The following is a 23,757-nucleotide window of genomic DNA, read 5'->3' on the forward strand; positions in this document are numbered from 1 at the left end:
AGTGAATCGGCCCTTTTGTGTGCGGTGACTTCCGTTTTTATGTGACAAAAAGTCACATTGTTTAAAGGATTTGGTTTGGCCAGGCGCATGGATTCGGGCGAATCTGAATTCTGCTAAAAAAAAAATGCCAAATCTTCAATGAATCCTGAACCAAATTCTGTTCCAGATTCAGCCAAAATTCAGCTTTTTTCAGCAGGATTCGGGCAAATGCATGCCTCTGTCGGAACTGAATCCAAATTTGAAACCATGTGACAGAAACACACAAGGTGAAATTTTTTTTCCGTGCGCTTTGTGCGCAGTTCTCTTTAACCCTTCCTTTCCCTGATTTGCACATGCAATTTAGGATTCAGTTCAATATTCGGACAAATCTTTCCCAAAGGATTTCAGGGATCAGCTGGATCCTAAAGTAGTAGATTTGGTGCATCCCTATAGCAAATGATTCCTTATTTACCCAGCCAAATACCCCAGATCAATGATAGGATCACATTGGTGGGATTTAATGAAGAACAGCTGACCACAAATCCCAGGCATGGGCCAATGCAGTACCAGTACCTGATAGAGGGGATTTTCCTCCTTATATGTATCAGATCGATTAGCGTTTAGTTCCCATACACATGATTGGCTGCCACTTCAGTCAAGCATTCAAAGGCAGTGTCTATTTGAGGCAATTTTGGATTGAAATGTGTAAGAATTAATTTCAAAACTTTTCAATGATTGCACACTGTTTGGAGTAACATAAGTAAGTTGGGTTGAAAAAAGACCATCAAGTTCAACCCTTCCAAGTTAGCCCAGCACATACAGACCCATACTGACCTATCTATCCACTCACATACAGACCCATACTGACCTATCTATCCACTCACATACAGACCCACACTGACCTATCCACTCACATACAGACCCATACTGACCTATCTATATACTCACATACAGACCCATACTGACCTATCTATACACTCACATACTGACCCACACTGACCTATCTATCCACTCACATACAGACCCATACTGACCTATCTATCCACTCACATACAGACCCATCTATCCACTCACATACAGACCCACACTGACCTATCTATCCACTCACATACAGACCCATACTGACCTATCTATCCACTCACATACAGACCCATACTGACCTATCTATCCACTCACATACAGACCCATACTGACCTATCCACTCACATACAGACCCATACTGACCTAAAGTTCAAACGAAAGAAGCTCCAAGCACACCGGATTAAAAAGGATAAAACTTCATCTTTATTAGTCCATTAGGATACAGGTACCTAACGCGTTTCGTGCGCGTGCGCACTTAGTCATAGGCATACCCGTATGTCAGAACGAAAGGTTTAAATAGTTTATATCACCTGATAATAATTAACGAATCAACCGACCCCAAATGTAAAAGTTAAACAACAATAATCCCAATGGAACCAAAATAAAGAAAACAATCACATAATAAAACGTAAAACGCACACAAAAGCACCAACGAGGCACAGTCAGAGGGTCATGTCCTGGAAATGACAGTGAAGTCCACAGAGCAGTGGTTGGAAGTTCTGGGTTAATATGATGTCTCAATAGGCAATAGGCAATACAAGCTTGCCGGCTGATAAGCTGTGCCATGGGGCAGAGACAGCAAATCCCAAATAGAGGGAGATAAAGCGAGTGGGAGAGAGATTCTCTGCATTTGGGTGTCTGTTAGTAACCTAAATCCCAAACACTGCACATTGTGCAGGTCTGCTTCTCTTCTTCACCTCCAGGTTACACTGCAGATAGATACCAGCGACAGGCTGTCACAGCCAACAGAGATTTATTTAAAGGCATATTATACTCTGTTTATAACTGTGGTTACTATGTCTCATTGTTATTGTTACTTTATATTACTTATTTTTCTATTTAGGTCCTTTTCTTTTCATATATCAGTCGTTCATTCAAATCACACCCTGGTTAAAAAAAGTTAAGTCAGCAAAGAAGCTACCCTTTTACTAAGGGCCATGTCACACACAGTGTTTTACAGGTTTGTTTTAATCACATCATTTTTTTAATTGGTTCTATGAGTGCTTAAATTAGAGCTGCGCATAATAATCTATGCTCTGGTACAATAATGTTGTCTTCTGACCTTAAATCTCAGCATACCCAACCATGGCAACGGCATAATTATTTGGCCAAAAATAAACTTTTTAATTAGGCATTCAGCAAGGAAAAACCGAACAAGGCCAATAAAATATGCATAGTGGGGCGTATACAGTATTGCCTTAACCTTATCTTATCTTATAGGTCACCAAGACCATAACCAATTACCACACCATCATCACCCATATGCCTGTCAACAGTTAACATAAATCATGCTTCTATGTAGATCAGCTGCATACCAATGGTCCTGATGTGCAAATTTGAGTGGCAAAAAGATTAAAACCTACTGCTGCCCTCTAGTGGTGAAAAGAAAAACACCAAAAGCCTAACGCGTACAATGGGCAGTTAGCCATCCTAATGGATCCCTTGGTGCTCCATACACAGGGAGATCTGGTGTCGTGTCGGTGTTCAGCTACATAGTATTTATATGAAGGTTCTGGGGACCTTTGCCTTAAAAATACTTTGCAGTTAAAGTTTTTGGCCAAACCAACTCTTTTGGGTGTATTTATTAACACTGTAGTCAAACATCACAGGTGATGTTGCCCATAGCAACCAATCAGCACTTAGGGGCAGATTTGTTAACATTCTGATTTTTGTGGTTTTAGAGATTTTTGAAACAACAACTAAACTCAGTTTCTCCAAAATTACAATTGCAAAGTGATTTATTAAAACAGCCTTTTAAAAAAAGACGTGTATCATTTTATGCACTAATGAAAGCATCTAAAAAACCCAAAAACAAAGAAAGTTCTTCCAGTTGTAAAAAGAACCCCCTCCCCCCCCCCCCCCCCCCCCGCTGACTTCTACATAACCTCAACAGCCTATAGATGGCGTATCTTTTCTTTTGGAATTGTTGCAGTTTTGTCGCATAATAAATGGCAACAAAATTGTGCTTTTTTTTCCCACAACAAAATCGTACTTTTGCACATAAGGATAAGAATCGTGAAAAAAAATATGACCTTTAGTAAATTCCCCCCCTACGATTTGAACCTACAACAAAAACCAAAGCAAAGGTGTGATTGGTTGCTATAGGCAACATTACCAGTGATGTTTGTCTCCAATAAATACACCTCTTATTGTGATGTGATGGACAACCAAAGGCGACTATTTGTTTCAGATGACTTTTTTTTGGGGGGGGGGGGGGGTTGAGTTCTGCCCACATTGTAGGGGTTTGGCTTCACTACTCAGATATAGATGCAGTGTGTCTGTATTCCAAGTGCTAAATAATACGAAACCCCTATAAGCAGGTGCGATACATCAGGACAGTAATGAGATATACAGTTTGCTCTCTTCAGCTCAACAAATGGATTTTATATAATTGCCAGGAAAGCAGCTTAATATCTTTAACATTTTGGCCAGGCAATCTGCCTCCCAGCAGGCCCCGAATGGCACAACCAGCCCGATACCCCTTGTATACTCTGTACTGTGCGACTCTCCGGCTGTACTCCTATCTCACAAGGACACACACTGCCACCTATTTGCTGCATCAGCTACTGACAGACATGTACAAGTAATTACATTTCTAACAATCCTTTTATTCCTGGATTTTCACTGTCTGACTTTTTTTTTTTTTACTACATAATTACAGTCCCCAAACCATAAAATCCTTAGCAAGCTATTGCAATTTTTGTGACTTAATTTAAACCAGACCCTGCAGCTGAGAGCTTAATCAACTTATCCGCCACCGTGCATTAATTTCCTCCCCCTCCGTATTGGGATCCTACTATTCAGATACAATGCAGTCACACCTCCTTACTGACTATGGTGATTGCCAATCAGCTGCCCACTACTTATGGCTGTGACTGATGGCTCTTTACCCAGTCCATTACTGATAATATTAAAGGGAACCTAAACCCAAACTAAAAATGAATATGATTTGTTGCAGTATACATTTTTTGTGGTTTCTACGACAGGGGCAGTTTTAGACTGCTCTTACCAGGCTTTTTAGATTGAGAATGCCAATGACATGCCCATGTCCTTCACTGACCATAGGAATACTTACATTCCAACTCTGAATAATGGCGATGAGCTCAAAGCCTGATAATGAAAAGACAGGATTATAAAACTGCTAAGATTTTAGAAACGACTAAAAAAAAAGAAAAAGTTAATGCAAATTGCCAAAAGCCCTGAGAGAGGTGCTCACAATACATTTACATCAGGTTCCTGTTTGTGTTTAGTTCCCCTTTAAGTCTAAATCATTCAACACAAATGAAAAATAAACAGTGCCCCCACTTTAAGGCCAAGTAAAAGTAATAATAGTCTATAGGCAAAGAGGCGTCAGGGAATAACAGTAGAAAACTAAGTCCTACTGCTGAGATACAGTAATACTACATGAGGAACGGACAGCACCCAACTCGGCACCTCCACCCTCCGCCACTTCCTGAGCCCTGGGAGCCGCACATTGAGAAAACCATGGGACATACCAACTGTAAGTACCGGCGGGGGGTGCTACTGTCACGCCTCTAAACTTCACAACAAGATGAGTTTAGCTGGAAACAACACGAATGCTATCGGGCTAATTACACAGGGAGGTATCGCTGAGCGCTGCTTCAGTCTAGTTACCTCCTACAGGAGGAAGGCGGCTATTTCTACAAGTGATTTACCCCCCTCCGCTGGGCATTGGGGTTGGGACGCACTATTGTAATATTCCATTGCGCGTAGGGCGCTGTTGGTCCGCTCCGGTGTCTCCTCCTCACTATGCAAAGTGCCCGGACTGGCCGCTGCCAGCGCTTGTACGAACTATGTGCTCAGTGAGAGAGAGCAGCCAGCCAGCAGGGGACCCTCCGTGTAAGCCTCTCGGCACTGTCTGACACCCGGGCTGCAAACTTGCCTGTACCGCCTGTACTCTCCCAGCCCTGCCTGCCTGCCTCTGGGTGTGTGGGGGGAGCCTGTCCGACCGCAGGTGGAACTCTGGGCGCCATAGAGTGGAAGTCAGACACATCGCAGTGACTGCTGGAGGGACGAGTGAACTTACCGGCAACTGGTAAGTGACTCTGTTGTGCCTACATTCTCCCTCACCCGGGGGCGCTAGAGAGCAGGGGCACAACTGATGCTTTAGAATTAATGAGAGCGGAGTGTTTATTATTGTTGTTACTTTCCTCACGGTTGGTTTATAGGCAGAGAAAGCATCGGTCCGGGGGCCGCCGGGCTCCTTAGGGGCGAAACAGGGGATTCATGAGTTGTAGTTTAACAACAGCTGGAAGTTACAGGTTGGGCTTCTGTGATGTTTATAGTAAAAAGAAAAAAAACAGTAGTCATACAAGTACAGATTTCTGTCCCGTAGGGGCTTCTAACATGCTGGGAGCTCAGGTCCAGCGCTTTCTAATCCCTGATACGTGTATATCTTGTGCCCCCAAGCCAACCACCTTACGCTAGGTACTCCATTGCCGGCACCTTTGGTCAGGGTACTCCTGTGCCTCCAAGCCGGAGATCTGACCGGACCCCTGTGCCTCCAAGCCGGAGATCTGACCCCGACCCCTGTGCCTCCAAGCCGGAGATCTGACCCCGACCCCTGTGCCTCCAAGCCGGAGATCTGACCGGACCCCTGTGCCTCCAAGCCGGAGATCTGACCGGACCCCTGTGCCTCCAAGCCGGAGATCTGACCCCAACTCCTGTGCCTCCAAGCCGGAGATCTGACCAGACCCCTGTGCCTCCAAGCCGGAGATCTGTCCCCGACCCCTGTGCCTCCAAGCCGGAGATCTGACCCCGACCCCTGTGCCTCCAAGCCGGAGATCTGACCCCGACCCCTGTGCCTCCAAGCCGGAGATCTGACCCCGACCCCTGTGCCTCCAAGCCGGAGATCTGACCCCGACCCCTGTGCCTCCAAGCCGGAGATCTGACCCCGACCCCTGTGCCTCCAAGCCGGAGATCTGACCCCGACCCCTGTGCCTCCAAGCCGGAGATCTGACCCCGACCCCTGTGCCTCCAAGCCGGAGATCTGACCCCGACCCCTGTGCCTCCAAGCCGGAGATCTGACCCCGACCCCTGTGCCTCCAAGCCGGAGATCTGACCCCGACCCCTGTGCCTCCAAGCCGGAGATCTGACCCCGACCCCTGTGCCTCCAAGCCGGAGATCTGACCCCGACCCCTGTGCCTCCAAGCCGGAGATCTGACCCCGACCCCTGTGCCTCCAAGCCGGAGATCTGACCCCGACCCCTGTGCCTCCAAGCCGGAGATCTGACCCCGACCCCTGTGCCTCCAAGCCGGAGATCTGACCCCGACCCCTGTGCCTCCATCCGGAGATCTGACCCCGACCCCTGTGCCCCCAAGCCGGTGATCTGACCGGACCACTGTGCCTCCAAGCCAGAGATATGATCAGACTCCTGTGCCTCCAAGCTGGAGACCTGACCTCACCCCAGCGCCTCCAAGTCAGAGATCTGATTGGACTCCTGCACCTCCAAGCCGGAGATCTGACCGGACCCCGGCACCTCCAAGCCGGAGATCTGACCGGACCCCGGCACCTCCAAGCCGGAGATCTGACCGGACCCCGGCACCTCCAAGCCGGAGATCTGACCGGACCCCTGCACCTCCAAGCCGGAGATCTGACCAGACCCCTGTGCCTCCAAGTTGGAGATCTGACCTGAGATCTGACCTCACCCCTGTGCCTCCAAGTCGAAGATCTGACCTGATATCTGACCGGACCCCTGTGCCTCCAAGTCGGAGCTCTGACCTCACCCCTGTGCCTCCAAGTCGGAGATCTGACCTCGCCCCTGTGCCTCCAAGCCGTAGATCTGACCTCACCCCTGTGCCTCTAAGTCGGAGATCTGACCTGAGATCTGACTGGACCCCTGCGCCTCCAAGCAAGATATGTGGTCGGACCCCTTCACCTCCAAGCTGGAGATCTGATCCGAACCCTTCTACATCTAAGCTGTTGATCTGTTCAGCCCCCTGTGTTTAAGCTGGAGACTTACTATTGCTTCCCTGCATGCCCAGATGGCATAGTGCAAGTGCAATGCAGCATGTTACAGCATAATGTACAGGGCTATTCTGTTAAAATAAGAGTAACCTGTTTATAAGCTGGTGGGTGGGTGTGTATACGTACTGGAGTTGTGGTGCTGCAGTAGGTTAGGGAATTATATGGAGACCTGCTCAGCCCCTCTCTTTCCTTATGCTACAGGCATTGCCTTTAACATTCTTTATATGTAACTGCTTGGTTACCCATAGAAACCTTATATGACCTGCCCAATATTTACTCATGCATTTTCCATCAGAGGAATCGTGCATTGTGTCCTGTCTCTGCGCAACCAGACAAGTAACCCTCTGCCCTCCCAGATGTCAAGTTCAGTACCATTGGCTATCCGGTTATGGTGAAAGTTACAGATTTCTAGATTGCCCCAGGGTGCCCATACTAGGTCTATACTGTGTATAAATAAAACCTTTACATTAGCATTAGAGAGTATTTATGTGCCCCCCAGTTCTCTTTAACAATGTAAGGGTCTGATTTAAAGTTTATCTCCCCAACCTTTACCCCCTGCAAGAAGAAAGTGATTTGTGGTGAGGAGGTCTGTTAATGTTTCACCGGCACCTAGGAGGTGCTCTGGCTGCCGACTTGCACTTACATTTACAGGGAGAGAATAAAGGCAACATCCACTGCGAATGACTTCTGTCGGGGATACCCAGCCCCAGTGCCTGCTAAATTGGCTGGGTCTCTCCTTGGTATTCCCTGTTTGTGGATCACTGGGATTTGCCTTCAGGTCTCTAGAGCCTCTATTAAATAATCTGTCAGGGCACGGTGCTTTAAAGAGGCTACAGCATGCACTACACAGAAATGGAGGCTAGCAGCGCTGATCTTTCTTTCATTAAGGGTTTGTGACCTGGTTTCTCTGCAGGTAATTAGGTAACAGGCCAGGACAGAAAGGGGTGTCACATTACTATGTATTACTGCACGGGTCCTTGTAGGTAGAATAGGGGGGTTAGACAATTTTTATCCCTTCAACTGCTGCAAGAATCCTGGGAATTGTAGTTCTGCAGCAGGCACGCTGGTGGGGATATACTGGGGGGCTCCAGTAGTACTGTGCAACTTCAGTGTGCCCTTAGGTGCCATTATATCTGTCATTATGTAAAAGGTATATAATGTTATAAGTGTGAGGTTGATTGGGTTGTGTATTTTTTGCTGAGTATATTCACATATAATGGAAATTGGGTTTCTGGTGCCTATCCGTGACTCTTTTTCAACCCAGAAAATAAAGTATCTTGAAAATAGATGCAACATGTGAGGTTTTAGTGAACTCCCAGGATGCTCAGCCAGTCACTGAGCATCCTGGGAAAGGATAGGGTAACACAGACTCACTTTCCTATCCCTCTGCACTTTTGCTGCCAGATATTTAAATGGGGGTATAAGGCTACTGCAAATACGTGAAAATCTGTAGTTGTGCCCTTGCCCTTCCTCTGTGTATTGTACTTTTCAGCTCTTTTCATATAGTGGCTGATTATTTCTCACGCTGCACATTTAAGGGGTGGGTTATATTAAAATTAATTCTCTGGGGGCCAAATCTGTCCTGGGGGGAGCCCTGCCCTATGGCATTTTCAAACCGTTATGGGCTAATTAGCTGTCTATTCCCATTTAGCATTGCAATGCAGATGAGTAAAAAGCAGAACCGAACCCCACACATATCCACGAGGTTCTGCAGCAGCTGTAGCCATGGGTCATGTGTCTGCAGCTTTTCTGCCCATATAGACAAGTGCCTTTCCCACTATGGGCAGAGATATACCCAGCAGCCAGTCTGCCTATGGGAGTGTCTGGCTCTGTGGCTCACAATTCTGAATGTCTGGGCTTTAGTGTAGTCAATACGCTGCGCTGCTGCTGCTGCTGCTGCTGCTTCCCATCTTCCAGCTGTTACTGGAAATAAGCCTACTGTGCAATGAATCTGCTGTGGCTTTGTGTTGCCTTGCCTGCCCTCCTCTGGGAGAGACTCTGGGTACCTGGCACAGGGGAAATGTTCTGCATAACCGCCTCTTAGGTTGTTGATTAAAGGAAACCGTCTGAGCGAAGCTGGTCCAACGTGTGCATTTCTAGTTCTTCATTAACTACAATTCCCAGAATTCCCCAACAGCCTCTAGAGATTCAGGCAGGACACATAAAAGAGATGACTTTTTCAAAATCCAATCAATATTACAGTCTAACCAGGGAATTGTCTTTTGTAAGGAGGAAAACATTGTTTCAATTTCAACTCTTTATATTAAAGCAATGTTTTCTATTAACTAAACATTTCCATCATTTGCTGGGAGAAGTGCAGCGCTTGTGGCAGCTATAAACAGAGTCAAAACCCTTTCTGTCCCATAAAAGCAGAAGCCGAGTGTTACAGACATTGCAACATATTCTGCGGCATTGGTATCAGTCGCACCAGAGAGTCGCTGCGCAGTCGTGCAGATAAGAAACAGCCGTGATATTGATGCTTCTCTTTAGCAATGGGCAAAATATTGTGAGATTTTATTGTTTTTGTAACAAAGTTTGCTGTAAATTGTGGCTTTTTCTGTTCCATTGTACAGAAATTCTATGCAATTTGCTGATTTGATATAAGTTCCCCTTTGACATTCAGTACAGGTATAGGATCCATTATCCAGAATGCTTGGTACCTGGGGATTTCTAGATAAGGGGTCTTTACCTAATTTGGAACATCTAATACCTTAAGCCTGCTAAAAATCATTTAAATATTACATGATTTTTTGCTGCCAATATGGATTCCTGCAGTATAAGGTACTGTTTCATTATTACAGAGAAAAAGGAAATCATTTTTGAAACTTAGAATTATTTGATTAACATGAGTTCTAAGGGAGATGGCATTTCCGTAGTTCAGAGCTTTTCTGGATAACTGGTTTTCAGATAACTGATCTCATATGCAGTAGTATGAGAGGAGAACTATGGCTTCATGGGGCCCCATACTCTCTCTAGGGGTCATCAATTATAACATCAGTGGTCACCTCTGCCCCTTGGCTGTAAACAAGTACAAGAGAGCACCAGTGGGAAGAAAATGCCCCTCACATGCCCAGGCTCCTAAACTGCCTGACCACTGCCCGATTGTACCCAAATCACACCCACCGCCCTCCCAAACTCCACCCACTCCCATACAGCTCTCAGCCCTTTGCATTCTACTCAGCAGCCTGAACCTTTGCTCTGCTAAAGTCCTGTCCCCAGGCCCCTAAAGGGGAAAAGCTCTGTCACAGACGTTCCACTTGTGTATTAACTGTAACATCTGAATAGAGGCATTTTCTCCAAATGTTACCCTACAGGCTGGACCCACCCTACCCCTGGTCTGCATCCTTCCACAGATTGGGTCTCCCTGCTCTTAAGTTTAATCATCTGCGGTTTTTTATATTTTAGCTGTAACTAACGTTTTTTGGGTTTTTTTGCACTTTAAATTGTGTTAATGCCCCCATGGCCTTTTGCATATAACAGGGTTGCAGATTTATGAAAGCCCTGTCCACTGTTAAATCAGCTGGGACAATAGCAGCAGTACCTAAAGTGACAGTTCAGCAAGAGCTATTAACTGCTGTGAGCCCATGGATTAAATCAAACAAAAATCGCCCAGCGAGTGGTGTGCGTTACTATTAGCACCTTTTATTGGCTGCCTCACAATGAGTTTCAAGCATACTGCGGTTGATTCCAATATTTTTTCTTTGTTTAAGGCATATGTGTATCCATCTGTTTGTCGGTGCTGTATCTTTAAATGTGGTACGACTGCCTGGGTGCCAAGGGTGCATTGCTGATACTGAATGTGTACTCCAGTGTTTACTATAGGGATGGTCTAAAAGGCATTCTGACCCTGACGGTATATTCCATTATTTTTAACCCTTCCATCACTTTATTGTAATTGGTTACTGAGCTTTTTATCTGGGCAAAGAAGATGTGAATTGGTCACAGCAAAAGCAGAATATTTAGCACCTGAAACACTTTGTCACATACATTCAATTGTCTCCTCTGCATGTTGTACCTGGATCCACACTGATTAGTAGACAACTTTGCTTGCTGTGATGGAAGCAGTGGAAGGTGTACAAAATTACATCTAGGAACGGTATTGACTCTGTTACGCTCAGATTAGCCTGACCATAAGTAGCTTAAAGGGGAACTAAACCATTACCTGTAGATTTTTATCCAGTGTACCTTATCCTAGGTTGGTGATCATGACCACGATGCCTGGGTTTGAAAGTGAACACCATCTCTGCTATGCACTTGTGCATTTGGGACCAGATACGTGGGGTTGGGGCCATTTAATTTCGTCATGTGTAAAGAAGTAGAACGTGGAAGGATCAACTGATGGGTTTTCCAGTTAGTCACCCCCACCCACCCATGAGCCAAGGAATATAACATTCTCAGACAGCCAGTGGGATATAGTTGACTGGAAGAGGAAGGGACCAAGTCTCTTTGAAACATGAGTTTTCTACTTTTACTGAAATACTTTAAATGCTTCTGTTTCAAAGATTTCCCTTTACACGTATGCACATGTCTGGCATTCTGTCAGCAGGTAGGGGATTGATAAAATAACAATACAGCATAAAACAGCATGTCGTTTCATAACTTTATTTCTAGTGCAGTGTCTTTCAAAGAACTGCCAACTGGTTGCTATGGGTTCATAGACAGGTTACTAGACACTTACATTCTGTATTTCCACTCAGAACCAACTGTTTTCATTCTGCAAAATGTTTTTCTTTAGGTTACATGGCTGTTTTTAATCCCATCACTTACAGGTTTCTGTTTATCCAGTTTCATAAGCAGTTGCAAAGCATTAGGGATTAAGGGCTATTTATTATCAGATACTTCCTAGCAGCCATCACTCATTTAGCCTCTCCCCCCACATTTATTTATTGCAGCTGGAGTTTCTGGATTCTGCTCCTGTGCGCTTGGCTTGCCTGCAGATGCAATGGTTACGTAACATTTGTACATAAAAAAACAGTTATTTTTTCATATATATCAATCATATGGTGACTTGTAGCCACCTTCTGCTGGTGGGATTCTGGTTCGATCTAACCACTGTAACTTGTAGTATAAGTTGAAGGGTTAACATCCTTAACCCAACATAGGTATGGGATCCCTTATCTGGACACCCTTTACCCAAAAAGCTTGAAATACTTAAAGACCATCTCTCACAGAGTCCATATTAAGCAAATACTTCTAACTTTTTAAAATTATTTCAGTTTGAGAAAATCATTTTATACAAGAATTAGATGATGCTAAGGAGGAGATGTCACTTCTGTGACTCTTTAGACAGTACCAGTAGATTACTTTAACTCAAAACCGATTATCTAATACAGAACAAAGGGGCAAATTATGCCACTTGGAGCCCATATACCTGCCATGCTCCATCCTCATCCATTCTGCTGAGCAGTACTAAGGGCGAAGACACACGAGTGAAGGGTAAGGGTGAAGACACACAGAGCTACTAGTAGCAGCTACTTGTTGTGGCTACTAAAAAAAGACAATGCTGATCATTTACTGATAGTTGTCTCTATGTGTGTTTAGCAGAGGCAATTGGCAAAAAATGGCAGGGTATTTTCTGGCATTCAGTAGCCATGACATGTAGCTCTGTGTGACTTCACCTAAGAGGTGAAGGGGAGCCCTAAATGCATAAGAAGGGGGTAAGTACAGGACTACCTAATACCTTGTACCTTGGCGCTCCTGCCTTGCACTTTGGAAATTGCTTAAGATATGTGAGAGTGTCTGGGGACACCCATCCATGTATTTATCACTAGCAACACAGTCTTCCCGTGCTGATTGATACAGAACTTATCTTCAGAGTATTCCTTGGTAGTTACTAACTGCTAATTTTTCCCCTGATAAAGTCTGTGTTCATAACGTTATGCACAAATTCAAATAACTGCAGCAAAAAAAATAGAGAATCTTCTTTTTCTGTTGGCTGGAAGGTAGAATTACGACAGACAAGAAAGCCCAATTATGGGGCTGTCAATGAACATAAGAGCCTCAGGCCATGGTAAATGCACCAGTAGGATGTGTGTCCCAGCCTTTCAGTCCATATCAAGTCAGGCTGGAATGTATTTGTTTAAATAGCTCTGTTTGCTTGGACAGACTTCTACTGTTCCATCATGGTTGGTTGGTGCCTTTGTGGCCTATTCTTACAATGAATAAATGTGTGTTTGTATATAGGAAATAAAACCAGATTTGCATCTGTCATATGATCTATGCTTGTTACACTTGCCAACGGAATCACGGTAGCCACGGCCAAGTGCTATTGTTCTTTGGCCACTTTTTTGTGCCTGAGAGAGAATTTCTGGCTTTCTGTACAATGTAGAGCTAGCGGCTTACACATAGAGGCAGGGCGTGCCAGTACCAAGAACCTTGATGTGGTTGTTAATCTTAAAATCCCATAGTCACATTGTGAAATTAAATGCTTAGCGGTCAACAGGTAGGTAATCTACACCGCAGGGTGTAACGGGTACTGAGAGACAAGTGATGCTGGGAATGTTATTGTGTGCTCATTGGGTTCTTTTTGTGATGTGTACAAAACAAAAAACTGCTTTTGTTTGTGACCTCAAATTGTTAATACGCATATGCATTATTGGGAATATTGCCATTATTGGGAACTTTGGTTTTTCACCTACAAAGATCTCTCTTTGAGCGCGTGTCAGGGTGACACTGTATTGTGAATGCTGCTGGCAGAGTGCACTCATGGGGCAGCCAACAGAGAACCCTATGCAAAAAATAGGCCCTCATTAATTGGCCCCCAAAGTAACTTGTTGACACAAAGTGCCAGAGAAGCCAGGTCGGGCTGGGTTGGGGCTGGCCTTCAGAAGCTGTTTCTTTGTCATTGATGGATTGTCTTGGGATTGCCCCTGGGGTCTCATGTGTGACCTGAAACTAAACCAGCCCATACACAGGAAGAATTAATCAGGCAATCTGACCCCTTCAGACGAAGCGGCAGCGTATCTGCTCATGTATGAGCCTGCTCTGAAGACCTGTTTAATAGATATCTCACCAAATAGTTGTTCTGAGAGCTGTCTGGCAGCTGTAGAACAAGGGCCACATAGTCACCCATTTTGATCCTATCCTTGGCCAAGCAATTGGATCAGCCCATTTTGGCCCAAAATGTAGGTGGCCAAATTGGGCAATGATCTGCTGGTTTTGTCATTCTTGCCTAATAAGAGGATCTTATTGTTTATGGCCATCTTTTAAGTCCAAAAATAGCCACAGGTGGAAGTCACCATGTTCTTAAGGGGACAATAGGTTAATAGAAACTACTGTCTTTCCTATATATCTTTTCCAATCCAATTAGGATTACCCATTAGAATCGAATGCATCGGCTCCTATAAACCGCCCGCAGATATGTGCCTGGGAGGTGTTACTTCAGAGGTGCGATTAGTATATTATTAGTATACAGCTTCTTATGTTCTTGCATAGGAATGTATAAGCAACTTGTCAAGTTTCCTTCCACGTCTTTAGCTGCCTTTATACAGGAGCATTCTAACCGCAGCATTCAGCATCTCAAACCTACAGGCAGATTTATCAAAACTGGAAAATTGTTCTGAGATAATGCTTCTATCTTTTTTTTCTTTCCCAAGTATTTATTATTTATTATCCTCAATGAGCGGAGTAGTAGAAAGGTTTACTTTCAGACAGACGCTGATATGTCCATAGGGTGTAATTGGACCTCAGCAGCTTTGTTTAAAAGAAAATTTAATAAAGAACGCCAATGAGAAGAAATGATAAATATCTAAAATATCTTGCTCACTGGTGGTTAGGACAGGCTGTGGCCTGAATGCTGTGCAAAACTGCTGTACTTGCCCTTTAACAGATTCAGCATAAATTGTTAAGTTTTTCCTGTGCAATTGTTTATTAACTGGAAAGTTACTTTTCTTCCTTGCTTTTGTCCCTTGGTGCCAGCACTGCAGCAATAACTGCCATTTGTTCTCTGTACTTTGTTTATTATGCACCTTATAAATAACATATTGACAAATGTTGATTAAGAGATTATTAAAAGAATCCTTTACCTAAATTAAACATTTACTATGATGCAGAGAAAATGAGACAATGGTTTTTGAATGTTGTAGCTTTTTGTTCAGCAGTTCCTTAAGGTGGCCATACACGGGCCGATTCTGGCTGCCGATATGGGTCCCTTAGACAGATATGGCAGTTTATTGGCTTGTGTATGGGCACTACAGACGGGTCTGCCCAACCGACATCTGGCCTGAAATAGGGCAGATATCGATTGGGCAGGTTTAAAAATTAGTCTGATCGGGGACCGTTTCGACTCGTTGATGCGGTCCCCGAACCGACGGACGCCTATACCCGTCGTTCTAATTCAATCGTTTGGCCCCAGGGCCAAACAACCAAATTAGCCCAATATCGCCCACCCGTAGGTGGGGATATCGGGAGAAGATCTGCTCGCTTGGCGACCTTTAGTATGGAATTTCTTCAGCCAACTGGTTGCCAATGGTCAATTTACCCTCCCAACTAGGCAGCAGCTGTTAGTGGGTATCCACTGGTAAGGAAACTGAAGGGTAACCCTCTTAGCTGCCCTGTCAGTGCTTGGGCCGGGAAAATGGGTGGGCTGGGTGGGGCAGAGGCAGCCCTCCGCTTATAAGGGGTAATAAGGGTCAGGGAAAGGACTTATAGGTAGGGTTGCCACATAATTTGTAATGCAATCATCAGCCTTAGCTTATGATTTGCTTGTTAGGCCGGTCAAATACCGGGCTTGTGGCAACCCTATCAGTAAGCAATCTGCTGGTGTGTGTGCTTAGCGCTGAACATGGGCAGGAGAAGTCTAATCATTTGCCACGTGGGGCTTTTAAAGCCATAAGAAAATGACAGGGGGCAGTATTTATATTCTGCATGTTCATATTTTGATGCATGCCCCCCCCCGGGCAACAGCTTCTGTTTGTGTGTTTCTATCCGGCATTACCTTGGCAACGGGGGTCAGAAGGAAGCCAGCTGTTAATAATGAAGATCCTGGCAGATAACCTATAATGAAGTCATGCAGAGTGAAGGAAGAGAAAATAGATTTTGGGTGTGGGAGGTGTCTCCTATCATTCTGTCAAGTAACTACTGAATATACTGTCTGATGAAGGATGGGGGGGCCAGCAGGATGTTGTTGAACTTCAACTACTGTCATCACTTTCATGTTAATAAAAATGTAAATAGCAACTACAACACAGGGCATCCTTTTATTATTTGAAGTAATTTAGATGTAATATGAACAGGGAAGTGTTTAATTACTTCCTTTATATTTCTACAGAGCAGATACTGGCACAGCAGTTTTAGCCTTACCCATTTAACCCTCATCCCTTAAGTTGGCTGACCATATGTATCCTCATTACCTCCCACAGGCCTCCTATTGTGTTACAGTGCCTTCATATCGAGCAAGGCAGCAGTCTAGCAGCCCAGGGGGACAGCTTAACCAAATGAGCTGTAAATGGCCTGTTCAGTAACAGGATTGTTAATAATCTGTTCATAGCGATATCATCAGTCTCTTCCAGCATAATTAGTCCCTTGGACTGAGTGCAATTCTATAGGAAAAAATAGAACTGTGGTCCTTTTAAAGGGACCTGGCATAAACGCAGCCAAGCACGTTTGCTATAGTGTCAGTTCAGAAGACATTGAATTAGAGCAACACTCTTTTGGGTCCCTGGTGGATCAATTAACCATCTGAAGGGCCCCATGACTGGCCATACTCTCAGTTCTAGCTATAAATGGATCTATTCTCACACTAACTACTACTGAGCCCCCTACCATAAGCACTTCAGCACCAACCACCCTGCCCAGGGTGGCAAAGAGACAGAAACAGCCAATAGTGGAACTGCCAGGGAACTCTTGTTTACTTGTTCAACTGTAAGCAAGTTTAGCCTTGTGCACAATATATGGCTGTAATTAATACCCATAATTACTAAATGGCAGCTCAGAAACCAGTGCAATTAGCATCAGAATGTAATAATCAGCCCTGTAGCATCAGCTTATATGACAGACAAACCCTAATTTTCTGCCTGATAATTTGCAACAACCTCTAAGCTTAGTTTCTTAACAGCTGCCCAGAGCCCACTGAGCATGTGCAGTGTCACTGACACTTTCCAAGATGTGAGAAGTCCTGGATCATTGCTGCTACTGAGATGCTGAAAGTTTAGGCTTAGTAAGTACAGTATAAAAAAAATATAGTATTTTTAGCCAAATTCTCTAAGCAGCAGGGAGATCCGTTTTGGTCTCCTTGAAGAACCCATGTTGTAGTATATGTGCAAAGAATCCAACTGATATCGTTAGAGCAGAATAAAGGATATAGTGATATCCCAATCTGTTGTATTGGTGCAGTGAATGAGTTTACAATGGAATATTCAGTGATACACTCCCAGTGGAACTGGACCTGAGGACATAAGAGAGATCTTATTACAGCTTATTTTAATCAGATTACATGTTGGCCTGTGTCTGTATGAGGCTCCTCCTCTTTAATTGATCCAGTTATGCTGCTTGGTCATTTTTATAGTGGCTGTCTATTAACCTCTTCCTCATCTAGCATGAGAGAGGGAATTGTCTTGTCATATTTTAGTTGTATAAGGTCTAGCCCCATAACCCATTTTGAACATAGAAGCGTTAAGCATATAAGGATATTTAAAGTCACCAAGGAGTTCCATGACTATATACAAGCATGAAGCCGAAGGCTGATAATGTGTAAATCAAAGTTATGCACCTCATAAACCGGATACTTATCCATTCAGAGATTTATATTCTGTGTAAGGGCCGGGGCTTCCTCTGTAGCAGGGATTGTGCGCTTGAATGCAATGGAGGCTTATACAGGTATGGGATCCCTTATCCAGAAACCCATTATCCAAAAAGCGCAGAATCACGGAAAGCCTGTCTCTCATAGACTCCATTTTAATCAAATAGTACAGAATTTTAAAACGGATTTCCTTTTTCTCTGTAATAATAAAACAGTACCTGGAATTGATCCCAACTAAGATATAATTACCCCTTATTGGATGCAAAACAATCCTATTGGGTTTAATTAATGGTTTATTGATTTTTTTGTAGACTTAAGGTATGGTGATCCAAATTAAAGAAAGACCCCTCATCCGGAATACCTTTGGTCCCAAGCATTCTGGATAACGGGTCCTATACCTGTACTGCATCTTGCTGGTAAACACACAACACAGATTGAGCCCGAGCTAGGGGTAGGCAGAAGAGGCCCAGGCCTAGGGTGGAACTATGGGTGGTGCTAGGAGCCTAGGCTACAGTCCTGCAGCGGGTCTGGTACCTGCGGTTTACCCACAAGAAAAGAGGGTACCCTGAAGGTTGCAGGTAGATTTTTTTTGGATGCAGATATAGATGCAGACCCACAGTCATGGGTCTTATGCATATTTCTTATATTACCTGTATTATATATATTTTACTCCTTTATACATCTTTGAAAAAAAAAATTTCTTCCCTTGCCCACTTCTAATGATGTCACTTCCTGGTGCACTAACAGTACTTCCTGTTAAATTGCGGTCAGCGGTTATGGGTCAGGTTGAGTATAAGGCTAGGCCACAGTCGGGTTGGGTAGCTGGTCAATGTGAGTAAAAAGGCAGGTTGTGGGTGCAGGTCACAGATAGCGGCCCCGTGGGTCCGGGTCTCAAAAATTGGTTCCAGCTCCCTTCTGTGCTTGGGGGTGTGTGGCATTATGGCAGGGAGCTTGCCTTGGGTGCCATTACCTTTTGGCCTGGCACTGATGACACTTGATGATTTAAAACTGAACTTTTTCCATTCCAATCCTATAAACAAAGAAACCTTTATCTCCCTTTAATCACTAGAACCTATGTGCAGTTCTGATATCATTGGCACAAATCACAATTAGGAATATTTCTGCCGGTTACTCGGTTTCTAAGGAAAAATATATTTCCATCGCTATGGAGCTTTCTGCCATACAAAGCACTAATGCCTGGCTTCCCTTTAGCAACACGTTTTTCCATGGACTTTCCTCGCTCACATTTTCCTTTAACCATTACCATATACCAGTACCATATATTGGCTAATTTGAATGGATGAGGTCCAGCTATTTGCCAGTCAATGCGCTAATTGCTTTTAGCACAGTCCTATTCTTTTTCATTTCAAAGATCATTATTATTTTTTATTTCTTGGAGTAGCCTGGTGTTGCACCCTGACAGCACTTGGCATTGCAGCCTAAATGAGTATTGATTTCCTGAGAAACATCAGTCGTTCGCTAGAACATTAGCCAATAAAGAGATAAAGCTCGGGGGCATCGAAATGACTCATTCTGCATTCAGCTTTTAACCAAGAACTGAAAGTACACTTCCCTGTGCGGCTACTTATCACAGGGCTCTTGTACATGACCGCAACTCCAGCAGCCCCATTAAGCCGGCTACACCCTATTATATTCCATACAAATCCGTTAATATCCAAGCAAACTGTATGACCCTCAGGCAGTGTGATGCAATTGCACCAAAGTTGATAAGGTGGAAGGTCCAGCCAGCAGATGGCACAATTTTAGGTGGTTATGGGTATACATGGGCGGAGAATACACTATAGCCAACCAATCAACCCCCTGGGCTCAACAAATGCATACCATTCAGGGGCCATACCCCGTATGGTGGCTAGCTGGAATACAGTGGGAAGGGTAGCTGTAATGGCATTACCCCCTCTCATCACCCATTGTTGTGACCGTTAGCTTAACCCATTATGCTAGAGGATTATCTATGCATTGCTAATCTAACTATCAACCTTACATGGAGTAGCTGCAGCTTTGCTGTTTGGCCTGTTTTGCTCAGGAAATAAGAAAAATCATGTGATTGTGATTAATGATTAAAACAATAGGGAAAAAGCATGTTCCATTGCATTCATTTTGAATAAGGGGGTATACTGACACTTTAAAAGGATTGTTCACCTTTTGAATTAAATTTTAGTATGATGTAGAGCAGGGGTGGCCAATACGTTGATCGCGGTGCACCAGTCGTTCCCCCGTGGATCACTGGTGGACCGCGATGAAGCCAGGGATGTGGAAGTGCTGCATGAATGCATACATATGAATTCACGCCACACTTCCGCATTCCGCGGTTATAAGTTGACCGCGGAATGGAAAAGTCTGGCCACCCCTGATGTAGAGAGTAATATTCTGAGACAATTTGCAACTGGTCTTCATTTTTTTATTATTTGTAGTTTTTTTTTTTCTTCTTTTTTGTTTAGCAGCTCTCCAATTTGGAGTTTCACCAGCTATCTGGTTTCTAGGGTCCAAATTATGTTAGCAAGCAAGAAGTGGTTTGAATGAGAGACTGGTATAAGAATAGGAGAGCTCCTGAATAGAAAGATAAGTCGTAAATAGCAACAATAAAATTGTAGCCTCACAAAGCAATAGGTTTTTGGCTGCTGGGGTCAGTGACCCCCATTTAGCAAAGTTTTAGAAGAAGAAAGCAAATAATTAAAAAAAAATAAAATAAATAAATAATGAAGACCAATTTAAAATTTGCTTAAAATTGGCCATTCATAACGTAGTTAAAGTTATGGCCCATGGGGAGATTAGTTGCCCGCGGCTAATCTCTGCTACCACAGGTGACTAATCTCCCCGGAATGCCTTTTTACCAGCAATAAAGTGAATCACCGGAGGAAAGGGAAATACTTTTTGAAGGAAAAGACTATAGTGATAGGTATATTAGGGGTTTTTTAAAAACCCCTAATTTTAAAATGGCAATTTTTCTTTGTTTTCATGAAGTTGCCTGCAGGAGGAAACTTAAGTGACTTCAGAAAAATGAAGCAACACGTATGCGTTTCCATTGGTTGTTCACTTTGTTGCAGTGGGAAGGCATTTTGGGGAGATGCCCCCGGTAGCAGAGATTTAACCGCAGGCGACTAATCTCCCTGTCAGACATCAGCCTAAGTGTGAAAAACCACTTTAAGGGCAGATTTGATCCTTAAAATACTGTGATAAAATATATTATTATACAAATATATTATTATACAAATATTTCAGGATGGATTTTATGATTTTAGTTATATTTAACATTCAGCCTTTATTCTCTTGTGGTGGCTTATCCCATCATCTGATTCCTGACTTGCCTGATATAACCGACTGCCTCATCATGTTTGTGCCCCATGGGGTAAATCAGTCAGAGATCCTATCGCTGCTGTACAGAGTGCTGTCTCCTGGCCTGTGTGCATGGGTAGGCGCTACGTGACCTGCACACAGGGAATTACCCCTGAAATACTCATTTGTGGCTAAAGCCTATACATATATGATGGCTGTAAGAACCGAACGTGTACTGATCCATTTGTTTTTGTGACCTGGAATGCTGCTTTTATAACGGTCATTTAGGGTTTTCCAGAGAAAGAGCTGGAATGAGGGATGACCGGGCTTCATTTGCTTTGGCTGAGTGCTTGAACCTGCCTTCTTGTTACCCTTGTGCCATTATCAGTAGGAAACATGCCTTGAAAAGAGCCCCAAGCAAAACAACCTCTGGGAAATAACAAACCTTTTCTGATCCTTTCCTTATAAACTGACATTGACTAAAAGGACTCCCAGATAGAAGCCTTTGTCTGTAATGGAAGTATATCTGCTCCCAGTCTCGGATAAGTGCAATTAAAAACACACGTAGTATGTGGTAAGGTGAGTGAGGGTACAGGCAAGTGTAAGTAAGATATATATATTTTTTTTGTTTAAAATAAAATGCTAATTGTCTTATTTGTCCCTTTTTGGCTGTGTGCATTACATCACTGATACTGTTTAAAGGTAAACTCCGCCTTCCGAATCAAAATTTGTCAAAGAGCCCCACACAGCACAGAAACCCCTAATATACCTATCACTGTAATCTTTTCCTTCAAAATGTATGAATAGATACCATTTTATATGCTGAAATCCAACTGCAAAACAGTTCTTCTCTCTTCTCTCTTTGCATCATTTGAATTCCTGGCAGGGGAGGAGGGACTAAATTGAACTGTGAAGTTCCTTTCCTTATTGACATCACATGTGCAGGGAATTGTGGGATTGGGAGGATGCAGGCTGAGGACAGGCGACTAGTGTTATATTTTATTTTGAGTCTCAAAGTAGTCAGCCAGATCAACAGGGGGCGGGGCTTAGGGAACTGTTCCAAACCATATTATTACATTAAAAATCATGTATATTGCATATATTTACTGTTCACATCTTTGCATTGGTATTGTGCATCTTTAGAAGGTTTGTCCCAGTAAAGGTGGCCACACACGATGGTCGCACAAAAGATCGTTCCCATCCTCCACAGATGTTTAGGGCTGAATCGTCAGATATGGAGGTAAAAACAATAGGATTTCTACCTCCTTCTGCTGATTCAGCCCTGAACGTAGATTTTGCTCAAGTGCCTTCAATGGCACCCAATCAAAATCTTTTAAACCGCCCGATCGGTGTGTCAACTGATATCCGCAGCCTTCTGCAATATCGGTCACCTCAACGAGTTGCCATACACGCACCGAATATCGTACGAAACGAGGTTTCATGCGATATAATTGGTGTGTGTATGGCCAGCTTAAGGCATATGGAAGCCTGGAAGCCATAGATTTTTTTTTAAATTTTATTCTTTAAGAAAAACTGCATTGAGATTGTATGTGGGCAATTCCAGACATGAATTGAATTTGGTATACAAGTGTGTGAACTTTTACTACTCCATGGCTGCACAGATACTGCCTGGCTGTGCGCACTCGCCTTACCACATATTGTCGGTTTGTACTTGACCTTATCTGAGGCTGGAAGTGGATATACCTACATTACAAACAGTGCCACAATTGTTATCTATCTTGTCTGCATTTTCCGAATTGTCATACAAAACAAAAACAAAACCTCCAAAGTTTTAAAGCAATAGAAGGATCCTCCAGGGAAGGGAATGGACATCTGCCATTGACTTCTGCGTGATCAGGTTTTACCTGGCATTTGTTAGATTCCTGTTTCGAGCTGTTTTTAACGCATAGTAAATCTTGAAAAATTAGCAGCTCTTTTTCTGTGACTTTTAGCTCTTAGATATCCTGACCCGGACTGTAAACAGCCCCCTTAAGGTCCCCATACACTATAAGATCCGCTCACTTGGCGATGTCGCCAAGCGAGCGGATCTTTACCCGATATCCCCACCTACTACATTTGCGGCCATGGGCAGTCGGTTCGGGGACCGCTTCGGATCCGACTGGATTTTCTAACCTGGCCGATCGATATCTGGCCAATTTCAGGCCAGATATCGGTCGGCCAGGCCGCTTGTTTCTTCCCATACACGGGCCGATTAGCTGCCGATATCGGCAGCTTCTATCGGCCCGTGTATGGGGGCCTTAAGTCTTCTTTTTCTGCACAAAATGTGTTTGCGCCTGTCCCTGCTGCACTTAAAGACATCAGTTTCACGTTCTCAAAACCTAAACAAACCATTGTTTGTTTGTTTTCTGTGTGTGCGTACGTCTTGCATAGCCACGTGCCCCGGGGCTACCCGAGTATTAGCAATATAAATAGATAAACGCTGCGGCACACAAGGGATTCCATTTCAGCTCATCTTTATTGGATCAGTGTTTCCATCCCCACCCGATACAACATACGGTAGTAAAAATCTCAATAAATATTTACAGGCTCAAGCCCAAGTGCACCACACACGCATAGCCCTCACCTCACAGGGCATTATAGGAAAAAGAGAAAGGAAAGCATAAGTGTGACAAAAAATGTGACCCTAAAAAAATGTAAAATAAAAACAAAAAACATTT

General features: G+C 43.8%; 1 protein-coding gene across 4 annotated transcripts in view; it reads left to right on the forward strand.

Moving 5' to 3' along the window:
* The first annotated feature begins 4,630 nt into the window (after positions 1 to 4,630).
* hpcal1 (hippocalcin-like 1) overlaps positions 4,631 to 23,757 on the forward strand; it is a 62,886-nt gene continuing 43,759 nt past the window's right edge. For 2 of the 4 annotated variants that reach the window (XM_031901744.1, XM_031901745.1), the window contains exon 1: positions 4,635 to 5,116. The gene's annotated coding sequence lies outside the window, so the exon portion shown is untranslated. 4 annotated transcript variants of the gene reach the window in all.

The sequence above is a fragment of the Xenopus tropicalis genome, chromosome 5 (assembly GCF_000004195.4).
Source record: "Xenopus tropicalis strain Nigerian chromosome 5, UCB_Xtro_10.0, whole genome shotgun sequence".
Taxonomy (NCBI): Eukaryota; Metazoa; Chordata; class Amphibia; order Anura; family Pipidae; genus Xenopus; species Xenopus tropicalis.